A 22,943-nucleotide genomic window follows, 5' to 3' on the forward strand; every position below is an offset into this window, starting at 1 on the left:
AGGCCTATATCCTTTATTACGTTTAGCAGATACACAAACTAACATTCCCTCAGCGACAAGGCTGGTATAACTAGTTAAAGGGACATTTTCAGCATATGCTGCACTCTTCCTTGGCTGTAGCTGCTAATAATAATAATTATTTTATTATTTATATGCCACCCATCTGACTGGGTAGCCTAAAACGTAGAAAATTATAATTGTTCCAAAATATTGAGTGGTAATAACCACATTACATCACCATTGTTACCTTATCATGGCAATGGTGCCTACCTGCCAGAACTGAGTTTCGGTTGAGAAAAAGCCCGGTGCTGACCTTTAGAGCCCTAAAAGGGCCTGAGCCCTGTATACCTAAAAGAGTGTTTTCACCCCCATTGTTCAGCTGGAACACAGATCCAGCTCCAAGGGCCTTCTGATGGTTTCCTCATTGTGAGGTTACAGGCAACCAGGCAGAAGACATTCTCAGTAGTGGTGCCTGTCCTGTGGAATGCCCTCCCATCATATGTAAATAAACAACTACAGTGGTACCTACCTCGGGTTACATACACTTCAGGTTACATACGCTTCAGGTTACAGACTCCGCTAACCCAGAAATATTGTCTCGTGTTAAGAACTTTGCTTCAGGATGAGAACAGAAATTGCTCGGTGGCAGCAGCGGGAGGCCCCATTAGCTAAAGTGGTGCTTCAGGTTAAGAACAGTTTCAGGTTAAGAACAGACCTCCAGAATAAATTAAGTTCTTAACCCGAGGTACCACTATATCTGACTTAGAAGACATCTGAAGGCAGCCCTGTATAGGAAAGTTTTTAATGTTTGGTGTTTTACTGTGTTTGATGTTTTAATTTGTTGTAAGTCTATCAGAGTGGCTGGGGCAACCCAGTCAGATGGGTGGCATATAGTAACATTTATTAATTATTATTATTATTATTATTATTACTACTACTACTGTTGTTATTATTATTATTTGTGTGCTGCTCCAAAGGATCAAACATGTAGGATGCATAGAGACCTCCTGTATACCTCAAGTGATGCTCAGGAGTTTACTCCAGATAACACTTCATCGTTAATTTAGTTAAATTAGGATCCTATTGAAATCAATAGGGTAAGTTAGGCTAATAGCGTAAGTCCCATTGATCTCACCTTTTATCTGGGTCTAAACCACTAACATTTTGGAGGTTAGTCACAGAGTGTGCAGGATAGGTATTACCATTGGCCAGGTTGATAGGAGGTTGCTATATTCAGAAGTAAGCCCCATTCAGTGGGTTTTATTCCCAAAGCAGCGTGCAAGTAAGTGCAACTTTCATAGATTGATTTGTGTTATGAGGCTATATATATTGAAGAACAGCATGTGCAGTCCTTAAGGGGGAAGAAAGTGTGTTGTAGGAGATTGCATTTAACTTGTGAGAAGCCATCAAAATTAAAGTAGGATTCCAGCAGATAATGCTTCTATTCTCATTTTTCTGGGTGAGAATGAAAGAATTCTTTCTTACTGCTGTCAGATCAGCACTGTTAATCTCATATCACTTCTATTTAGCCACATAGGTGGGGCCAAAATTGGGGTGAATTCTCATGGATATGAAGTTTTTTTTTAAATCTGTGGGTGTCTTAGAATCTCCTTTTGGAAACATTACATTACAGTATTTTGATTGATTTCCGCCTCATAATCTATCAGAATCTCATTCATTTAACTTCCTCTCAATGTACAGTGATAACCAGCACTTTGAATTTTGCCCGCAAATAGACTGGTAGCTACTGCAGCTGTTGTAAAAGCTGTTATTCTCCCTAAAATCAGCCCCAGTCAACCATCTGGCTGCAGCTTTTTGAGCCAGTGGAGGGTCCTTATCACTTTTCAAAGACAGCCCCACATGGAGTGTGCTACAGTAATCCAAATGGGATGTAAATGAAGCTGTGGCCAAACCAGACATCTCAAGGAACAAGCCCAGCTGATGTACTAGCTTCAACTGTGCAATTGGGAGGGGGTTTATTGGTTTGTGGTGGTGTTATGTATTTTGTGGGTTTTTTATACAGTATAAGAACTGCCCTGAGATCTAAGAATGAAGTGTGGCATACAAATTTAATAAATAATAAACAAACTCCTGGGCACCCCTGAGACCTGAGTATCCAGACACAGGACTGAATCTAATAGCATGCCCAAACTGCAAATTTGTGCCTTCATGGGGAGTGTTATGCCTCCCCCCTCGAGTTCAGACTGAATTTTTATTCCCTGTTATGCCTTCAGACTGACCAAGAACATCTCTGTCTTGTCTAAGTTCCAATTTCTTCACGCTCATCCAGATGGCAGGTGCTGGTTTAGAACCAAGACAGCTTCCTTGTATTTAGGTGGAAAGGAGAAATAGAGCTGGGTGTCATCAGCATACTAGTGATACCGAAGCCGGAAACTCTGGACAAGCTCTCCCAGTGGTTTCATGTAAATGTTAAATAAGCATGGGGGACAGAACGGCTGAGGCATCTAAAAGGAGTCCCCCAACACCACCACCTGGGTTTGCCCCTCCAGGAAGGAATGGAACCAAAAGCATAACATTTGACATGCTCCTTCATTAAATTGTGTCCTCCCATAATTAAATCATAGCTGTATGGCCCTGTGAATATAATTTAGCTACGTATTAGTTACATTCATCTCAGTGAATGAACTGTAAAATGATGTGTGGCTTGCTGAGCTGTGTGTTACTACAGCTGGTTGCTATGCCTAGTGTTCCAAAAATAATGGTGCTATTAGGATGCTTAAGTGATATAGTTTACTACAGCACAACTGTGGGGCCAGGAAAAAAGAGAGATAAAGACTTATTTCTTCATCTTCACCCAGAACTATTATATTGAAGGCAAGTCAGGTGGAAGTGGTATAATTGTGGCTTCCATCTGGAAAGGATCAGATAGATTTCCTGTCATCCTGAGGAACAAAAACAAAATCTCTTTGTTCACCTCTGAAGAATCAGGGATGGTATTTCTAGTGTGAAGCACACACTATGCCCAGTGATGTGCTAAAAGGGTCCCCTGGGAGTGTCTTATTAAAATTCTAGTACCAAATGAAGGGGAGAGTGTGGATCATTTTCTCATCGGTGCACCTTCGCTGGGTACTTATAAATCATGCCTTCCCAAGATATCCTATTCCCCTTTGAAAATTACTACTGTCAAGGAAATTTATTCTTTCTTTTGGAAACACCAGATTGCATCCAAGTCACATACTATTTAAAAATATATATTTCACACACACCCTTTTCTACCTTTTTTTTTAGTATTGAGCAACCTAGTTTGACAGGAGTTTTGCATTAATATAATCTATGATGTTGCAGAAATTAGATTTAGGCTGCAATCTCATGCCCATTTACTTGGAAGTAAGTCTCAATGAAGTAAGTGGGGCTTGCTTCTGAGTAGAGATGTATAGGATTGTGCTTTTAATAATGTTTGCTTTGTATGCTATAGACATTTCTCTGCCCTGCATTTTATGTCTGTTACGTGTTGTTAAGAGCCTGGTTTGCAAAAATAAATAAATTATTGTCTTAAATACGTTTATACCACTAACATCCTGATTCTATACAGCTTAAACCCCAATGTGAAGTTAGGCTCGTTCCCCCCCCCCAAAGGTGCATCACGTTACACTTAACTTTCATTGAATCACATTTACCATTTTAATGCTCGTTTACCCATTTTGGTGAGATGATTGTATTAATGCAACAGGTAGTAGAAATACAAACATTAATTAATGCTGCTTATTACTTGGCTCGTGATTCTCAGTGAAACCCAGAAATTCATCATATACTATAGGGATGAGGAACCTATGGTCCTCTAGATGTTGTTTGGACTGCAGCTCCCTTCATCCCTCGCCATTGTCCATGCTGGCTGAAGCCACTGGAAGTTGCGGTCCATCAACAACAGGAAAGTCACAGGTTTTCCATCCCTAGTATATCTTCTGGTATGTAATGTAATTGGTTCCATGGGTCTCAAGGTGACCGTAGGGTGGTGCCTCAGAAGTTGCTATGCAAGAGTTGTTGTAGCACTGGACTGCATGACCCAGGAGTTAGTACACCCCCACAACCACATTTTTGCTAACGTAGTATCCAACAGGATTGTGCTGTATTCCTGCACCGCTGACCAGTAGCAACCTTCCACAGACCCAAAAAACAATATGTAGAAAAGTATATGTGATTAAAATAAATTTTATAAATGCCAACAACCACATTTATAAGAAAACCCACCCCTGTATTGAAAATGCAGTATGTTTGTATTTGCAGCACTGTTTAATTGAGCATTTTTACGTTGATTCTTTCCTTGCTTCCATGCTATTGTTCTTTAAAGTCCTAATACAGGACATTAGGACTCACATGAATCAAGTGCTATATACTGAAAGCAGTGCCTGTCTCGTCTCTGGCAAAAGCAAGTTGGGCATCTGACTTGTCTAACCCATACTATCTGCACACATGCTAAATTTAGGGATAAACCAGCCACCACTACCCCTCCCACTCCCGTCCTGCTCTCTGGTGGTGCCTGAATTAGAATGTTCTACTTCCTGGTGCAAAATCCTGCTGAGCAAACCAAACTGTCTACTCTTCAGTCAGCACAGTGAACAGATGATATCGCAGCTGCTGCAGCTGCTGCAGCAGCAGAGAAAAGCAAGGGAGGGAGTCAGTAGGGAACCTGTTCCAACTCCTAAAGCTGCAGCCAAGAGGTGTAAAGGGCTCTTGGAGGAAGAGATCTGCACATACCACACTGGCCTGCACAAGAACCTTTTCCCCACAGTGTCTTCACCAATTTTATGCACTGCCCCAATGCCTATGTCAAGGAGGAGGGTTGCTGTGGTAATCCAGAGGTTTAGTCAGGCAACCTGTTTACCACAAGCAGGCAGCTGATGTGGAAAATGACAAAAAGCAGCCACAATGAGCTGGATGGACATTTGCAACAGCCATCAATTTGGTGAGCTTGTGAGGGTGGTGGTTTGCTAAATGTGGGGGTGGGAAATGGAATGCATTCCCTTCTGTGTAATTGTCTGAAATTTCCAGTCCTCCAAAAGGTGGGGAGGACTCTTTGCCAGACTGTTTTACGGTTCTTCCCCCTAATGAAATGAGGCAGCTGGCACCCCATTTATGGAATGCCCTCTCCAGGGGCGCTTACCTGACACCCACATTATGGATTGTTTGATGCCAGGCAAAGGGGCCTTTTCATTCTCCTAACCTATGTCTTTTAGTTTATAGCAGGTAGGCATTTTTCGTCTTTACTCCTTACTCGTTTTATGCTGGAATTAAGATGATTTTATGATGCTGTATTTCTGCAGCCTGTGGTCTGCTCCTGCAAGTCTCTGTGTGTGTCTTTTTTATATCAGAGACCAACAGGGATGGACAGCTGCATGACTAACATTACAAGTCGGAATAAACAGAACCATGGAAGTGCTGATGTTACACATTTCTCCTGTTGCCATTTTCCAAGAACAAGGTTGTTGTCATTTTATTTCCTTTTGCAGCTTTCTTTAACAATTCATAAAATGGCCTACTGACACAGAGCTCATTGTAAAAACTGGCAAAATGTTTCCGAATTCTGTTTCATTCAGTGCTATTATTTCGTTTTTAAGCCCCTTCTCGCAAAACCCTGAAGAAAAAGCTTTGCATTGTATGCAATCTTTAAATGCTAGGGAAAGAGGTGACCTCGCAACTGAAACACTGGTATTTAGGGGAAAGGTTATTGGCTAGAGATAGCGAGGACCATGCTGCAGAAAGCATTTCAGAAGAGCTCAGTATAGTAACTTTGGCACCCACCAGCAAAAAGTCTCAGAAGCAATACAGATAGATAGCTTTAAACAGTGGCCAACCACGTCAACATATTCTGGTGCAGTTTTCTTATATTCATCTGGCACTTCCAAACCGTCCCTATTTTTGGATGGGATTCTTTCACACACTGGGAAATTCAAGTTGCAGAATTAAAGCAGATTTGGATGACTTCTGCAACAAACCTGCTTCCCCCAAAGATCAGACTTTTAGTGATAAAGAAAATGACAGAAAAATGCAGTGGAAAGTGTCTGATAACACTTTCTTTGGTGCAACATCATCTAACATCCCTGCAAACCAATCCAGATGAATGCTCAATAAACGGGTCATCTGGAAATGCCCTTTAAAAAGAAAGAAAACCTCAAGTGAAGAACAGGGCAAAAGCAGTTTGGCACGAACACGCATGAATACAGAAGAGTCAGAGAAGATGCCCTTGGGGACAGGTACCCAGAAGACCCTCACCTCTTGAACTAATCCTTATCTCAGCCCTGGGATACATAACCAGAGCATAAACAGGTTGACTTTCTTTTACCACTAGCTAATTGCCACCAGACCTTAGATTAAAACCTTGAGGGCAAAGGCTGTAGCTTCCAGACCATACCTTTCTCTTTAAAAATTAACTATTGCCTCCTTCTAGAACAGCTGCGTAGCTGTGTTGCAACCACAACAAAGGTTTTTGCTACACTAGATACTTTCAGATATGTCACATCCCAGCATGTTCAGGTTGCACAATTAACAGTTAATTTGGTACTCTTTCGCAACAAACCTTTCATCTAAAACCAGTTTTTTTGCAGTAAGCAAGTTTATGGGGAAATATTGTTGCACGCCACCCTAATCTCTGAGCGGTGCAAGATTCCAGGGGTTTCAGGCGCTTACCCAGGTTTCATGTTTCCTTTTGGAATGAGGCACAGCAGAGACTGGTGTCTTTAGGATATGGGATTTATTTACACATATACCAGTATACAACTTGAGTCTATGATGGAGGGTTTTACAGCATCAACACCCCAAAAGGGTATTGTTTCACCCAGAGCCACAGCCTTGGATTCAAACAGAAATCATTGCTCTCAAATGTTACTCAGATTCTTCCTTCAGCTTGCTGCTTTACTTCAAGGTTGCATTACTGGAAAACTCTCAGCTTTCAACTGTGGCTTTGTCGATTGAAGGAGGGGACTCCACTCATTTGCTGCCTTGCACCAAGCTCCTTAATCCCCCCCCCAGCTCATTAAGGAAGCTAGTTGGCTCTTCCAAGAATTAGAAGGCATAGCTAGCTTTTCACACTTGCTGGATTCAGGGATTAGAGGGGTCTGGCATACATCTTTACACATTGGTTCTCAAAGAGTGTGGTGCACCACACTGGTGTGGCTGGAGAAGATGGCAAGTGTGGTGGGAAGATTCAAGAACTATCAAAGAAGAGAAATCAGAATGATTGTTCAATAAATAGACAATGTTGCTCAATCTCCCTACGAACCTTGTGCAAACAGATCAGAATGAAAGCTCAATAAACGGCTGGAAGCAGCCAAAGGGTATTGGGGCATCTAAAAAATCAACACATTTATTATGGCACAAGCTTTTGCAGGCTAGAGCTCACTTCATCAGGTGCATGAACTCACTCCCTTCCTTCCCCTTCCCCTGGCCTGGCCCTCACAGTATCCTCTCCACCAGTCAATGGGACTGCCTGGTGCTATGTGCCTCCCCCCCCCAATACCCCGCCTAGGAATGTGGAAGTATAATAAGGAAGTCTGACTACAGGGCTGGTGCAACTCACCCCTGTCCTCAGGAAACTGATCTGAGAGATCACTTCTGCTCTATGAAAACCCAGCTTTTTGATTTCAAGAGCAAGTTTTTCAGCTGCTGGGTCTTACTTAACGTGGGGTTGCTTGGTCTATTCTTAGTCAATTGTGTGTATAGGCTGAATGTTTGGTTTATTTACAGCACAAGCTAGTCGGCTGATACGGAAAGGCTTGGGTTAATTCTGCAGTGCACCACAGATGGCTTAAGAATATATTTCAGTTTCACTCTGCCAGCTCTGCTTCACAGACTCTGGTGCTGGGTTGTTCCTATTCCTTAATCCTTTTGTTAGAGAGCAAAATTGAGCAGACTCCTACACAATGCAGACATGCCATCTTTCGAAGACCCAGGAGTGGGAGAGTTTACAGATTATTCACACATTCATGAATGTGTGCGTTAGGCGCAGCTTGGAGTGATGGGGGCCATGGTATAACCGTTACTCACCCTGCCTGTAGCCCAGAAGAGGGGCACCTCACACCCAGGGCCAAAGACAGCTCTACAGGCCCTCTATCTGGCCTTCAAACTTCTCCCCAGGCCATGGACCTCACTGGGCCCCACTTTGCATCCTGAGTGTTCTTGCCTGGTCGTAATGTTACTTGAACTTTTGTACTGCCTCTTCCTTGCATTGATGGAGGATAGAGAAACTAGTCTACTGAGCAAAGGTGCTCTGCCAGCTTCCGCCTCTGGCTCTGCCAATCACTGGCTTGTGGCCCTCAGAAGGTTATTGAAAAAGGTCCCCCACCCTTGCTGTAGCTCTTCCTCCTCGCATACCTCACCTCCATGAAATTTGGTGTTCCATGTGAATGTTAATCCCAGTGTGCATATGATATTTTACTCATAATGAAACCCCAAAATCGAATATTTTAATGTTTGCATTTATTCGTATAGCTTAAAAAAAATAAAATCCAGATGCCTTAGGTAGCTTCCAGATGAGACATGGTGAGTTGTGCAAGTGATCAAACAAACCATGGCTTGCTTCTCCAAAGTTTGTTTTGTTTTACAGCTGCTCTTGCCTTGTGCCTTTGTGGCTTGGTTAGCGCCTGGAGAGGGGTGGCAAACAAACCATGGTTAAGGAAGAGTGCTGGGATCATACACAATGATAAGCGATAGTTGAAAGAAATCTAAGTTCATAAGTCAACAGTAAACCATGGATTGGGTTTGTTGTTTGCTTGCAATAAACAAATCACAGTTAAGCTGTTGAGCAGCTGGTTAATAAGTCATGCATTAGCATTATGTGTCAACCAGGCTACAATGGATAACAGAGATGGACAGAAGGGGAAAGCCCCCTCTTTTCTGCTCTTTCCTCACTTGTCATTTACATTCCTGTTGTTTTAATCATCAAAAATAGAAAGCAGTCTTCAGCTATTATGAAACTTTTTTTTTCTTAAGAGGGACTCCTTGTGTGATTTAGGGAAAGGGTGTTTTTCTTAATTAGTTGAAAGCCAGATTGCAATGGGGACTATTACATGAGTTTTCTTAGCATCCAATCTGTCACATTCAGGGTAGAAACTTTTTTTAAATGCAGTAATTAATGCTTGATTTCTAAAAGCCTGCTTGATTTACTCTGAAATGGAAGATTTAATTTGTTTTTCTTTTTAAGCCAATAAACCTATATGAATGAATCAAAGTTTGAAACATAAGCCTATATGCATATTTACTAAAAACTAGCAAATATCGCTTTGTTCAATGGAGTTTACTATGAAGAAGTGCATAGGATTGCAGTCTTAAACACCCAATGGAGCACACACCACTCAAGTAAACCAATAAAAACAAATTCATCAACAAAATCTCATTTAGCAATTGGTGATGCATGAATAACAGTTTGATCCTATTTTTCCAGAACTGTTTGCTTCCTTCATTCAGCACCGTTTCTTATATGCTGTGTTTTTGCCCTGTCATATTCACCACAGATTAGGCCCCATTGATTTCTATGTTTGCATTGACTTTGCTAAAGAAAGACTCTGAGAGAAATGCCTGTCTTTAAATCCTTTGATACAGAAGTATATGAGGAATCTGTGGGTTCTCCTGCCTCCCAAAGGCCTGCCTTCCACCCACTCCCAGCCTCCACCCCCTGCATGTACAACACACTTTGATCATACTTCCAACCATGCCTTTTTAATAGGGGCAGGTCGTATTAGGGACAACTTGCTAGTACGGTTGCCATTATACAAATCTATGTTGCAACTGCATTTTGAATACAGTGGTACCTTGGTTGTCGAACCTAATCCGTTCCGGGAGTCCGTTCGACTCCCGGAACTGTTTGAAAACCAAGGCGCGTCTTCCAATTGGCTGTAGGAGCTTCCTGCACTCAATCGGAAGCCACGTCGGACGTTCAAAAAATGTTCGCTGTGGAACTTCCTCCCACATGAGGGCAATAATGCTTCTGAATAGCAGTTCCTGAAAATCACAAGAGAGCAGAGTTCTCTTGTGTTTGGGGCCTGCTTACTGGTTTCCCACAGTTATCTGTGCGCCTGCTGTATGAGAACAGGATGCTGAATTAGATGGGGCATTGGCATGATCCAGCAGACTCTTCTTATGTTCACATATGTAGGATTTGTGCCCAAACAACACTGTTTGATCTCACACATTCTTTTATGCAATCCTGAATTTAATGGGACTTACTTCAAAGCAAATATGCACCGCTGCTTTAGTGTGCACCAAATTCTAAAGTCCTGAAAATATTAGTGTGTGTGGAGTCCAGAGGCTGGTTGTTGTTGTTTAATTGTTTAGTCGTGTCCGACTCTTCGTGACCCCATGGACCAGAGCACGCCAGGCCCTCCTGTCTTCCACTGCCTCCCGCAGTTTGGTCAAACTCATGCTGGTAGCTTCGAGAACACTGTCGAACCATCTCGTCCTCTGTCGTCCCCTTCTCCTTGTGCCCTCAATCTTTCCCAACATCAGGGTCTTTTCCAGGGAGTGTTCTCTTCTCATTAGGTCGCCAAAGTATTGGAGCCTCAGCTTCACGAGAGAGCCAGTGTGGTGTAGTGGTTAAGAGCGGTGGACTCCTAATCTGGTGAACCGGGTTCGCGTCTCCGCTCCTCCACATGCAGCTGCTGGGTGACCTTGGGCCAGTCACACTTCTCTGAAGTCTCTCAGCCCCACACACCTCACAGAGTGTTTGTTGTGGGGGAGGAAGGGAAAGGAGATTGTTAGCCGCTTTGAGACTCCTTTGGGTAGTGATAAAGCAGGATACCAAATCCAAACTCTTCTCTTCTTCTTTCCTTCCAGTGAGCACTCAGGGCTAATTTCCTTAAGAATGGATGCGTTTGATCTTCTTGCAGTCCATGGGACTCTCAGAGGCTGGTTGTATAGTAATAAAAAGTACTCTTTATAAAAGTGTTATTTTTCTATAAGAAAATGTAAACTTTGAAATGAATATTTTTTTTAAAAAAAAAAAACACCCCCACAGAAACACAATTGCATGGTTTACCTCCAGACATCATGAAAGCGCCTGGTTTGCTCAGCTATGTGTTTCCAGTCCTTTCAAACTATATAAGACAAATATATCTATTATTTGAAAAATATTGGCAAATACGTGTGTTTTCAGTATAGGGGATATATCTTCTCTTCACCAAATTCTTTGGGCCAGAAAAAATGGTTCAGATTTTATCAGGTAATGAAAGATACTGAAAGAATGCAAAACAATTCCTAAATGGGTAACCTACTTGCTCAGATATGTGTTGTTGTTAGTGTAAGTTTTTTTGAAAGTTAAGCAATAATCAGGTCAGAGTAATCCCTGTCTACTTTTTACAACAGCATAGTTGTTTGACAGAGTAATTTCTGACACCTGGGACTCAGCTACATTAGCAAAAACCACCACCACCACCATTTTGAATGCGTTAGAAACATGCAACACCAGATGGTTTGTTATAACGATTTAATTTCTGACTTATTTATAGCATTTTTTCTTGTGTGTAGATCCACCCTTGATATTTCTCAGAGCAGCAGGTACCTTTCATCTGTCTGTTTAGAGTAAGGTACGCGGGTTGCGCTGTGGGTTAAACCACAGAGCCTAGGACTTGCCGATCAGAAGGTCAGCGGTTCGAATCCCCACGACGGGGTCAGCTCCTGCTGCTTGGTCCCTGCTCCTGCCCACCTAGTAGTTCGAAAGCATGTGAAAGTGCAAGTAGATAAATAGGTACCGCTTCAGCGGGAAGGTAAACAGCGTTTCCGTGCGCTGCTCTGGTTCGCCAGAAGCGGCTTAGTCATGCTGGCCACATGACCCGGAAGCTGTACACCGGCTCCCTCGGCCAATAAGGCGAGATGAGCGCCGCAACCCCAGAGTCGGTCAGGACTGGATCTAATGGTCAGGGGTCCCTTTACCTTTACTAGATAGAATATTAATATTTAATGGTACCACCACCCCATCTCCCCAAAATTTTGTATCTCTATCTTTCTCTTTAAGATTTGCCTATACACACTACTCATGTTCAAAAACTGTGCCTGTTTCTCTCTAGCAAAAGGTCTGCCCTTCTCTTCAGAGGTTTAAGGGGATAAGTGGGTAACAAGTACCTCTGGCTTCCCATCAGGCTCTGTGCTAAAAACATCTCAAATGAAGGAGTCTACCTCTTTCCTGGCTTGTCCATTCTACTGTTGAGCAGCTCAACAGAAGTTATTCGTAATGTTGAGTCTTCTACATATCAAAAAACAAACGACTCAAGTTTTGAATTCTCACAAAGGACTGCCCATCAGAAATAGCTACTGGAGCAGAACTATATTTATGTTTTCTGAGCCAGCCATTAGAGGGGAAAACTAAAGTAGGTAATATTTTGTTTTTGCTTTTTCATGAAACAATCCTAAAGCAAGGGAGCTTGAAGGCTTGTCAATTTGTCATCCTGTCAGGCAAGAAAGCCCTTTGAAGTTTGGTAGCAAACAATAATGGATAGAATTTTGTTATACGGGGATCATGTTTAACACAGGTGGCATCTCCAGACCCCACATGCTCCCTTGTCAAGTTGAATTCCTTGCAACTACAAAGTGTGTCAGGTGGGAAAGTGCCACTTCTACAGCAGCAAACAGTGCTAAGTTTACAGTGCTCTGTCCTTTTGGTAAAAAAAAAAAAAATGTTTTCTGTGTTAAATTGTGGTACACCCCAACAATTTCTCACTGTGCTGGGTGAGAATAAATTTGCCTTCAAAACAATATTTCCTGCCCTAAGAATTATGAAAAACCTGTTTCTTCCTGATGTGTGAGAGAGATGCTGCAAAATCAAATAATTTCAATTTCTTGATACTCCGTTTGGTACAAATGCTGATAATCTTAATGTTAGCTACAAAGTCAACATTCTATTCAGGTGTTTAATAGTATTTTGGTTTAATATCCCCAAGGGACATAGAATAGACCATTTAAGGCCATTAATCTTCAAATCTCAAATCCAAAAATGGACAAAAGCTTGAAAAGCCATGGGATGATTGCCAAAGGATTAGAACAGGCATAGGCAAACTTGGCCCTCCAGATGTTTTGGGACTACAACTTCCATCATGCCTAGCTAACAGGACCAGTGGTCAGGGATGATGGGAATTGTAGTCTCAAAACATCTGGAGGGCAGAGTTTGCCTATGCCTGGATTAGAACGTTGTGTGAATGCTCCATAAATAACCCAAAGTGGGTGGGGAGTCCTCACCAAGCTAGATAGTTTATAGCTGGCTCCCCCAGAGGAGGCTGGCAGCAGCAAGAAGAGGGAAGTGTTGATATAGCAAAAATGGCATGGCGTCTTCCTCACCCCTCTCCCCCAGCTGCTAGTGCTGAAGATGTGGCAAAGATGTGTGGGATGGATGGGTGCCATTATAGTTTTTCTCCACATATTTGTATTGAGACCAATTTTACCATGTTCTTTTGACAGATATTACCTATACGGAACATAAACTGCAGATTTTCTTTTTTTAAAAAAAAGTGGAGGAGGTGGGATCTATATTTGTGTTAATTAGACTCAATTCCACATTTAATCTCTCTTCTAAAAAAAATAAATCCCAGAATTCAGGTTTTTGAGTGCCTAGATATTAGTGAAGTGCAAAATATATATAAAAAAAACCTGATGGGAATACATGGCACAACTTGACTCCAGAGGCAAGTGCTGCATTGTTCAATCTTAAGAACTACAAAGACATCATATCCAAGCCAGCTGACAACGTAGTTATTTTGAATGAAAATGATTACTTCACAGAAGCGTATCGACCGCTTAATAATACTGTGCACTATACTAGGTGCCATAATGATCCAGTCACACAGACAAAAAAGGAAAGAGCAAGGATAGTAGGTTTGGGATTACCGGAAGGATATATTGATAGGTCCTTTTCAGACATCCATGCTCAATGAGTAGGAATTGTCTGTGGATTCAATGTCAAAGACATAGCTCCAGAAAAATAATTCTACGATGGTACCTCGGGTTACATACGCTTCAGGTTACAGACTCCACCAACCCAAAAATAGTACCTAGGGTTAAGAACTTTGCTTCAGAATAAGAACAGAAATCATGCTTTGGCGGCCCAGCGGCAGCAGGAGGCCCCATTAGCTAAAGTGGTGCTTCAGGGTAAGAACAGTTTCAGGTTAAGAACAGACCTCCGGAACGAATTAAGTACATAACCAGAGGTACCACTGTAGTTCAGTTTTCATGAGCAATGCATGAACAGGGCTTTATTTGGACATCAGTCCCATTGCAATCCATGCCAGAGAAGGCTAAGTTGTAACAAAAATAGAAAAGCGCCTTAAAATAAATGCTTAGAAAATGAAAGTTTGTGCCAATGAAAGATCCCGTCTCAATACATGTGCATGTTTTTCCAAAGTGCCACCACAAAACTGTCTGTCACTGAAATAAAACAGGGCTTAGTTCTGAGTAAATGTTAGGATTCATTCACATATCCAAAAGAAGCAAAATATACTATGTAATCAGAATACAGTTTTGAGAGGTCCTTTGATTAGTTAGAGGGTTTGCAGTAAAGGCCTGAATCTGCTCTTAGCAATACCCTTGGTAGAGGCTCCGGTAACTACAGTGGGATGCATTTCCTGAAGAATAAACAGTTCAGATGGGTTCACTGAAAGGCTTTACACAATATTTAAAATGCGTTTCCCTAGGAAATTCATGGCGTGTCATTCTCTTTCAACATGCAGGGGTTCCATTTAACACATTTCTCCTGACTGAAATGGGAAAACATCAATAAGGTTCCATTTGCAGCTTCTCATTGGCTCTGGTACTTGTATTCCGTACAGTGTATAATCAAAGGGGGGGGGGGAATGAGGTATGTTACACAGAGGGCCATTGAAATATTTCCTTCAGATCCATTAAAATGAGATTATTTTTAGAAAGAAACTACAGAATCAGATATGCAGCCATTTGCCAGCAAGGCCAAAGCTCTGGAAACCACCAGGCTATTTTGTGAGGATCGTATAGGACGGCAAAAGAACATTCTGCCATTGCTGAATAATTCCAGCATGCACACCCCTAGCTAATTCATTGGCTTTGAAGTGGGAGACTTTGAAATAACACTGTTTCTCTCTACTGTACTTCCAGCACTGCTAGATTATGAATAACATCACTATTTTCATGTGTGCGCCAGATGCTACTGGTCTGCTGTGTCGTTTATGCTGAAGCAACACCTCTGGACGACAGAATTGCTGTTCATAATGATGGTAAATGGTGTTCATTTTCCCAACACCAGTTATTTCTTTAAAACTGGGATGGAGAACCTGTGGCCCTCCAGATGTGTTTGGACTTCAGCTCCCATCTGCTGCAGCCATTATGGTCAACAGACAGAGACTGTGGGAGTCATAGCCCAGCAATATTTCTACACTCCTGCCTTAAAGCATCTACATGCCACTTTCAACCAAATGCATTCCCATAGGTGTGGTTCCAGTCCACTGAAACCAGAGACCTTTCCCCCACCAAACTAGATCCAAGCTAGACAGCAAGGATACTTCTACCTGGGACTTTTGCATGGAGTGCTTTTGACTCCTATAGTTCACATTCTCTCAGTTCTTCAGCTAACTCTCTGTTCTCTCATCTACCTGTGTAAAAGAGCAGAGAAACCTTTGTTAAGCACATACAACCGCGTCTTGACCAATATTATATCTTCTTCTTGTTTGGTGCTGACATGTCAGTACCAACCTGTCTCAAGCAAGGAATGTATTCTGCCTCCCCACTAATACTTGGTTAATGTTGATTTATCAACTTGTCAAAAGCACTGTGTTGTGTTCTTTTCATCCAAACTCTGTGCTTGTGTCCATACCAGCTTCCCACTTGGCCCTCACTCAGGGTCGTCTTTAGCATATGTGGCGCCGGGGTGCAAAGATCCTCCTAGCGCCCCCAATTTTTGGGGGGGTGGGGAGGTCAAAGTTGCTGAGCTTTTAAGGAGGAGAACAGCGAAAACCGCTAACATGAAAAAATAAAGAGTGCCAGTGATAACTCCATCTTTCCGTTTTTGTGATCATGCGAAAATGAAAGGCACCACTAGGGGCGCCTCCGGATACGTTGATTCTGCAGCTCTTCCACAAAAGCGAACGGAAATGACCCATCGACCGCAATCATATGGGGATCGTGGTTAAGAGCTTAAGTGGCTTCAGCGGCAGGCGCCCCCCAGAATTCGGCACCTGGGTGCACCGCATCCCTTGCACCCCTGGGTAAAGATGGCCTTGCCCTCACTGACTCTGGCTAGCTAGATGAGATTCCAAGTGCTTGGCCCTTATATTTGTGCATACGGCATTGATATATGTAACAGGCACAGCATAAAAGGATAATATGTGAAATGTCCCCCAATCACAGACTTTACTTAGCTGCATCCTAAGCCCAGGAATCTTTGAATAGATTCCCCTGTTTATCTTGGCCTGTTTCAACTTGCGGATCTCCCAGTCTACCAGAAATGCATATACTTTTAATGCAGGGAAGGATGTGGGGTTTTATTTATAGCACAATGAACACATAATCATGACCATGATCCCCGCAGCAGTCATAGCTGCAAAGGTGTTTGTGCGTCAGCTGCATTGGGTATGATTAGGACGCATCAGTCATAAAAGGTGTCTGATCTATTGTTTAACACAAGGTGGTCAACGGCAACCAGTGAGTCCTATCACAATCGCCTAGAGAGGCACATGGCTCTGTAAGGGTGATCTAGATGCAGCTGAAAGCACATTCTATAAAGCCCATTGTAAGCAGCTTGGCAGTGATTTGTGGTTCCTGGCAGGTGAACAAAAATGTTTCCGCTGGAAACTTTCTATCAGGACTTTGAAAGCAAACCCCAGGGCTTGAGGCCAGCAAAAGAAGAGAAAAGGACTCTGAATAAAGATAAATACCACATGCTAAGGATGGAAAAGAACAACATGGTATGCAAAATAGCCAGCGTGGCTTGGTAGCTACGGTGTTCAACTAGAACCATGGAGATAATAGTTCAAATCCCCACAAAGCTCCTGGAATGATCATGGGTGACTGCTGTCTCTGATCCTAACCTACCCCACAAGATTGTTGTAAAGATAAACTGAGCAGGTGAAGAACTATATTTGCTGCCCTGAGATTTTTGGAGAAAGAAATAATAAAGCAAGTATACAAATTAAGAAATCAATTAACAAAAACCTCATGGGGGTGTCTACATAATGGAGGGGAACTGAGTTGGGCTGGTTGATTTCTCAAGGCGAGGCATCAGCGTACCATCTTCAGATATTTCTCTCTGGGTGTACACATGACCATCAGGGCTATGAGGAAAGTGCTTGCATGGCTTTGTGTATAGTGACCTCCAGCCCTCAGTGGTCTGTGAACGTTTGTCAGTTGACTGACTTTCCTTTATGGTCCATACAAAAGCACATGCCACTTTCCATAAAAAAAGCCATGTTTCTTTTTATCACTGCATCTGTAGACTATTAAGCGGCGGAAAGCTATTTTTATTCCAGTGCAGCTTTGAATTGCAGAAAATGTAAGGCAATATGTAAGGAGATAGGTCTTTTTAAAATCTGAGGGTACTTCAAGCTGTATTATTAGACACTGCTGTTTCCCCTCCTTTATCCTCCCAAGCCTCATGGTTAAGAAGCTGATGTTCTTAACAGGGTTGGGAACCATGGCTATAAAGTAGGACCAGGGAACCCCCTTTTCTGTTGAGGGCTGTATTACCTCAGATGCAATCTATTTGGGGCTACATGCTGACACTGCCCAGGTTTGAAGCCAGTTATGGTGGGGCTAGACCCAAATGTGGGCAGGGTGGCACAAACCCATGCCCTTCTTTCTTTCTCTCTCTGTCTCTCTCCATTCTGCTTTTGTGATGCATTTCTGGCATGGGAGCAATGCACCCTTTTTCCACCCAAAGAGTGCTTCTGTTAAAAAAAATAAAATAAAAAATACCTATGAATTGACTCCTAGGAGGCCAATTACTGTGAATTCCTTTGGGAACTGAATGTGCTAACTGGGAGTGGACAGAGACCAATTAACTTTGTTTTCTCTCATTATAGGAGGCAAAACTGGGTTCACGGGATGAAACACTGGCATTGTAAACATATGTGTGGAAAGCATAGGTTTTAACATAAAATGTCCAGCCATCTTTGGGAAAAAGTCTAGGACAGCCTCCTGGCACAAAGCTTTGGCGCACAGTATTGCTGCTCATCTTCCTTGCCCCTGGAGCAGAGAAGAGGAGTGGCAATGCCTTGCAGAACACCCCAGATCTCATCAAGTTCGGTGAGGGGGTGAGCGTTCCAGCGGTGGTAGAAGTGGGGGTGAGGCATGGCAGTGTGGGGACAGGGAACAGCACATTCCCATTTCGTCTTAGGTGGCTAAACAGGAAGAACCGTCCCTGCATAGTAACCCAGGAACCTCTTTGCAACCGAATTAGTTTGGTTTGTGCCAAGCACAAAAGGCCACAGTTGCACCACCAAAGGATTACATTGTCAAAGGAATAAAATAACATGCCCTCCATCTGCTAGATAATAGTTGATTTTTATTGACTCTGTACCTAGTGCATCATCTTAAATCAATATCCAGATCTGATACTTTAAAGACTACCATGTGGGGTTTTTTTAAATCCCTGCTTTCTGCCTTACACAGGAGCGTAATGTTCCAATAAGAAGCAAATCAAAATCAAGGATGGTTCAATATATCTTTTTTCCAGAAGGAGAATGGCCGTTGTTTATTTGTCCCAATGTAGTTTGCTGCAAAATAAGACTTCTTGTACTTGACACAATGATAACAATATTATAATAATTTATTATTTATACCCCGCCCATCTGGCTGGGTTTCCCCAGCCACTCTAGGTGGCTTCCAACAAAAGTTTAAAAATAAATGAGCGAACCTTATTAGTTTGTGAAGAAGTTCCTGAAATGCCATCTTAAATGGACCCTCTAGGCATCCTTTTTATTGAGCATTCATGATCATTTCTGCTCAATATGTTATTGGAGCAGTGACAAACCATCCTGCTTTCAATACAGGTTGCACCTGCAAAGGTTTTGGGGGAGTCACACTGCTTCATTGCTAATTGGCACATGACATCACCTATAACTTCCTGCTGAAATCCTGTTACTTTTTATGTCACAAAAGTTCTGATTTTCTTTTCGTTCCACTTTTGTTGTGCTATAGCCCCTCCGTGCAGCAATAATGTGGGGAAGCATTGCAGAACAAACTGAAGCAGAATAAATCCATCATTAATGCACTGTTATTGTGTCATGAACATGTCACAAAATTCAGTTGCAATAAAACAGCAGTCTGGAGGGGGCCCAAAGTTGCTGTATTTTGCAGATGGGCTTTCATTATGTCCTGTATCAGCAACATTCCCCCGCCTTCTTTTCACTCCCATGTTTTTGTGTAACATCCAGCCTGAGGGAAAGTTCCTTGAAACTCAATAGCTAGCTCATTACTTTACAGCTTCCTTGTAAGGTATTATGCCACTGCTTGGATTTTAATTAAAGGATCAACAGAGCTTCCAGCATGTTTTGTCTACTTTGTTGATTTGTGTAAATATTGAGCTATGACTGGGCAACGTATTGAATTATTACTAGGATAAACTTGAGTACTTCCTTCTCTTGCCTTACAAAAGGCCAGTACACAAAGCATCTCAAGATGATGTTTCGTGGCTGTTTCTTCTTAGTGGTTTACTGCCCGACAAAAAACTCTGAAGAAGTTATAATATAGTGAGAAAGTTCACAAAGAAAGCCTTTTGTAATTTACTGACTCAGATTTGTGTGTATGATGTTAGCTGCTCTGAGCCTGGCTTTGGCTGGGGATGACAGGATATAAATATTATTATTATTATTATTATTATTATTATTATTATTATTATTATTATTATTTAAAAGGTTAAACTGAGCTCAGGTTGCAGGTGGAAGTGTCTTAGCAGGTACTCAACAGCCTTTTCTTCTCCTCAGACTTTTTTAGGCCATGGCTCAGGGGTAGCGCACCTGCCTTGCATGCAGAAGGTCCCATCATCTTCAATCCCCATCATCTTCAGGTAGGGCTGGGAGAGAACCCTGCCTGAAACCCATGTTGCCAGTCATTGTAGACAATTCTGAGCTAGACAGAGCAGTGGTCTCAGTATAAGGAGCCTTCCTATGTTCTTCTTGAGAGCCAGTGTGGTGTAGTGGTTAAGAGTGGTAGTCTCGTAACCTGGGGAACCGGGTTCACGTCTCCGCTCCTCCACATGCAGCTGCTGGGTAACCTTGGGCTCGTCACACTTCTTTGAAGTCTCTCAGCCCCACTCACCTCACAGTGTGTTTGTTGTGGGGGAGGAAGGGAAAGGAGAATGTTAGCCACTTTGAGACTCCTTAAAGGGAGTGAAAGGTGGGATATCAAATCCAAACTCCTCCTCCTCCTCTTCTCCTTCTTCTTCTTCCTCTTCTTCTTCTTCTTCTCAAATGCTGCTACCTGGAATCAGATTTACAATACCATACAAAGGGTATGGCTATGGCTGGGTAGGTAAGTGAAAGAAAGCAGGAATTATGACTGCTAAAGTCACTTTTACGAACATGTATTTAGCATCAGTAGCTGCATGCTGTGAGCAAAATATACAAGTTGTTCTCCTGTCTTGTGAATTTTCAGTACAAGCTTAGGATCCCAGGATGTGACTCAACTGAAGGCTCTTGCCACAGAAGTAGCACCATAGTTTATATAGCAAGGGCTGTATATACTCTGGTAATCGATCAACCAATCAGGATTCTGCTCCAAGGTGACCTAGATTCTATGCCAAGATAAATTACCTGCTGTGTATTATATGTATTATGTAAATGATGCATATTTGCATGGTTTATTTTGGTTCTGCTAAGTCTGATGATGAGCAATGCAGGGCATTGAAACCCCATGCCTGATCACAGGAACCTCTGGCTTTTGAGATTTCATCAGGCTTTAGGATATGAAGATCTCTTTTTTTTATATACCAAGGGCCAGACATGTAGGTTACAAGCAGGGCTTTGGACAGACTCGGACTACTTATGTGTATAGCAGACCTTCCAAGTGTCCCTATTTTCCAGGGATGTCCCTGATTTAGAGAAGCCACCCCGGTTTCTGTTTTGATCCTGGAATGTCCCGCTTTTCTTTAGGATGTCCCTATTTTCATTGGAGAAATGCTGGAGGGTATGGAGTTATCTGAGCCCCGAGCCATCTGAAGTCAATTCTGTATAGGGAAGGTTGTTGTTTTTAAATGTCTAAAGTTTGATTATGTTATTATATATGTTGGAAGCTGCCCAGAGTGGCTGGGGCAACTCAGTAAGATGTGTGGGGTATAAATTTCATTATGGAATGAGACGTCCCTATTTTCATTGGAGAAATGTTGGCAGGTGTGGTATTGGCCCTGGTTTGAATTGCAGGTTGTATACAAGGTGGGAAAGAATGCTGTGTCTCTCACTATGTGGATATTACGTGTAACCCAGGTGTTGACATGAACTGGCTCTGAGTCAGCTCATTACTCTAGCTAATCCTCTGTATTGTTTACATGGACTGTCAGCAGCCTTGAGGGAGATATTTTCCTATTTGAAATCCTCTGCTCTTCAACAGGTTGACCTTCTGTGCACAAATCACATGCTCTTCATCTGAGCTATTGGCCCTCCCCTTCACATTGCCCACATGCTTTCCAGACCCAACACCACAGTCCTCAGACCTTGAATCTTGCCTTTGAATACAAAGGCCAAGATCTGGAGGCTCCTGCATGGTACGATCAGAGAGGGGAGGTAGTTGTTGGGGAGGGGGGTATGACTGATTCCCTTTGACACCCTGGCAACAAAAATGCATATACAGTGGTACCTGTACAGTACTTAATTCGTTAAGTACAGTACTTAATTCGTTCCGGAGGTCCATCCTTAACCTGAAACTGTTCTTAACCTGAAGCACCACTTTAGCTAATGGGGCCTCCTGCTGTCGCCGCACTGCCGGAACACGATTTCTGTTCTCATCCTGAAGCAAAGTTCTTAACCTGAGGTACTATTTCTGGGTTAGCGGTGTCTGTAACCTGAAGTGTATGTAACCTGAAGCATATGTAACCCGAGGTACCACTGTATTTGGTATTGATATAAATCAGGGGGTTAGGAACCTCAGCCCCTGGGACCAAATGTAGCCCTCCAGATATCTCACTGGGACTCCCCAGGTCACACCTTTCACCAGCCTTGCTCTGCACCCTCCTGGAGTGTTTGTGCGTGGCTGGAATGTGCCCTTGAGCTCTGATAGTGACTCCTGCTTGCCTGAATGCGGGGTAGAATGTGGATGTGTGTAGAAACCAGCCTACTGTATAGTACACATGCAAAATTCACCCTAATTGCACTGTTCATCTTTTGCTTTTGGCCCCACCCCCAGGACTGCCATGTGGCCCCTGGACATTGTCTGGAAGGGAATGTGGCCCTTGAACTAAAAAAAGGGTTATTTACTCCTGTTATACGTTCAATAACAGAGTTGAAAAGTCTGCCTTGTTCAAACAGTATGTCTCCTGTGAGGCCATCTGACTAAAAGAGAAGAAACTGACATTTCTATCTGTAGGGAGAGTCATGAGGTTAGGGTTCTGAAAGCACGAATGGAGGCTTGTCTTACGATTTATTATCAGTGTGTTCGTTTGTATAAGTGAGTGCATGGCTGTCTCCAGCCGATAGGCCCTAATAGAGCAAGTAGTGCATCATCATCTCTGTCCTCATTAAACATTGTTCCAGTCAGAACAGATGTTCATTTGCTGTGTTCATCTGGGGGCAGCTGTAGGTTGCATTCACAAGAGATGCTTAAATCTATATATTTTTAATTTTCCCTTGCATGGATGATGGTGACACATCACATTTCACTTGAACATTTGTTTTCTTAATGGAGGGGGTGCATCTCCAGAGAATGCCACTTTATCATCTGTGGTAAAGATAAATTGAATTAAATGCCTTTTTTCTGTTTCTATATATGTGTTAAGACATTCTAATAGCGACAGAAAGAAGAAGGGTGCATTTTGGAAGCAATATAAACAAGCA

This window comes from Podarcis melisellensis (genome assembly GCF_964234715.1).
Source record: "Podarcis melisellensis genome assembly, chromosome: 4".
Classification (NCBI taxonomy): Eukaryota; Metazoa; Chordata; class Lepidosauria; order Squamata; family Lacertidae; genus Podarcis; species Podarcis melisellensis.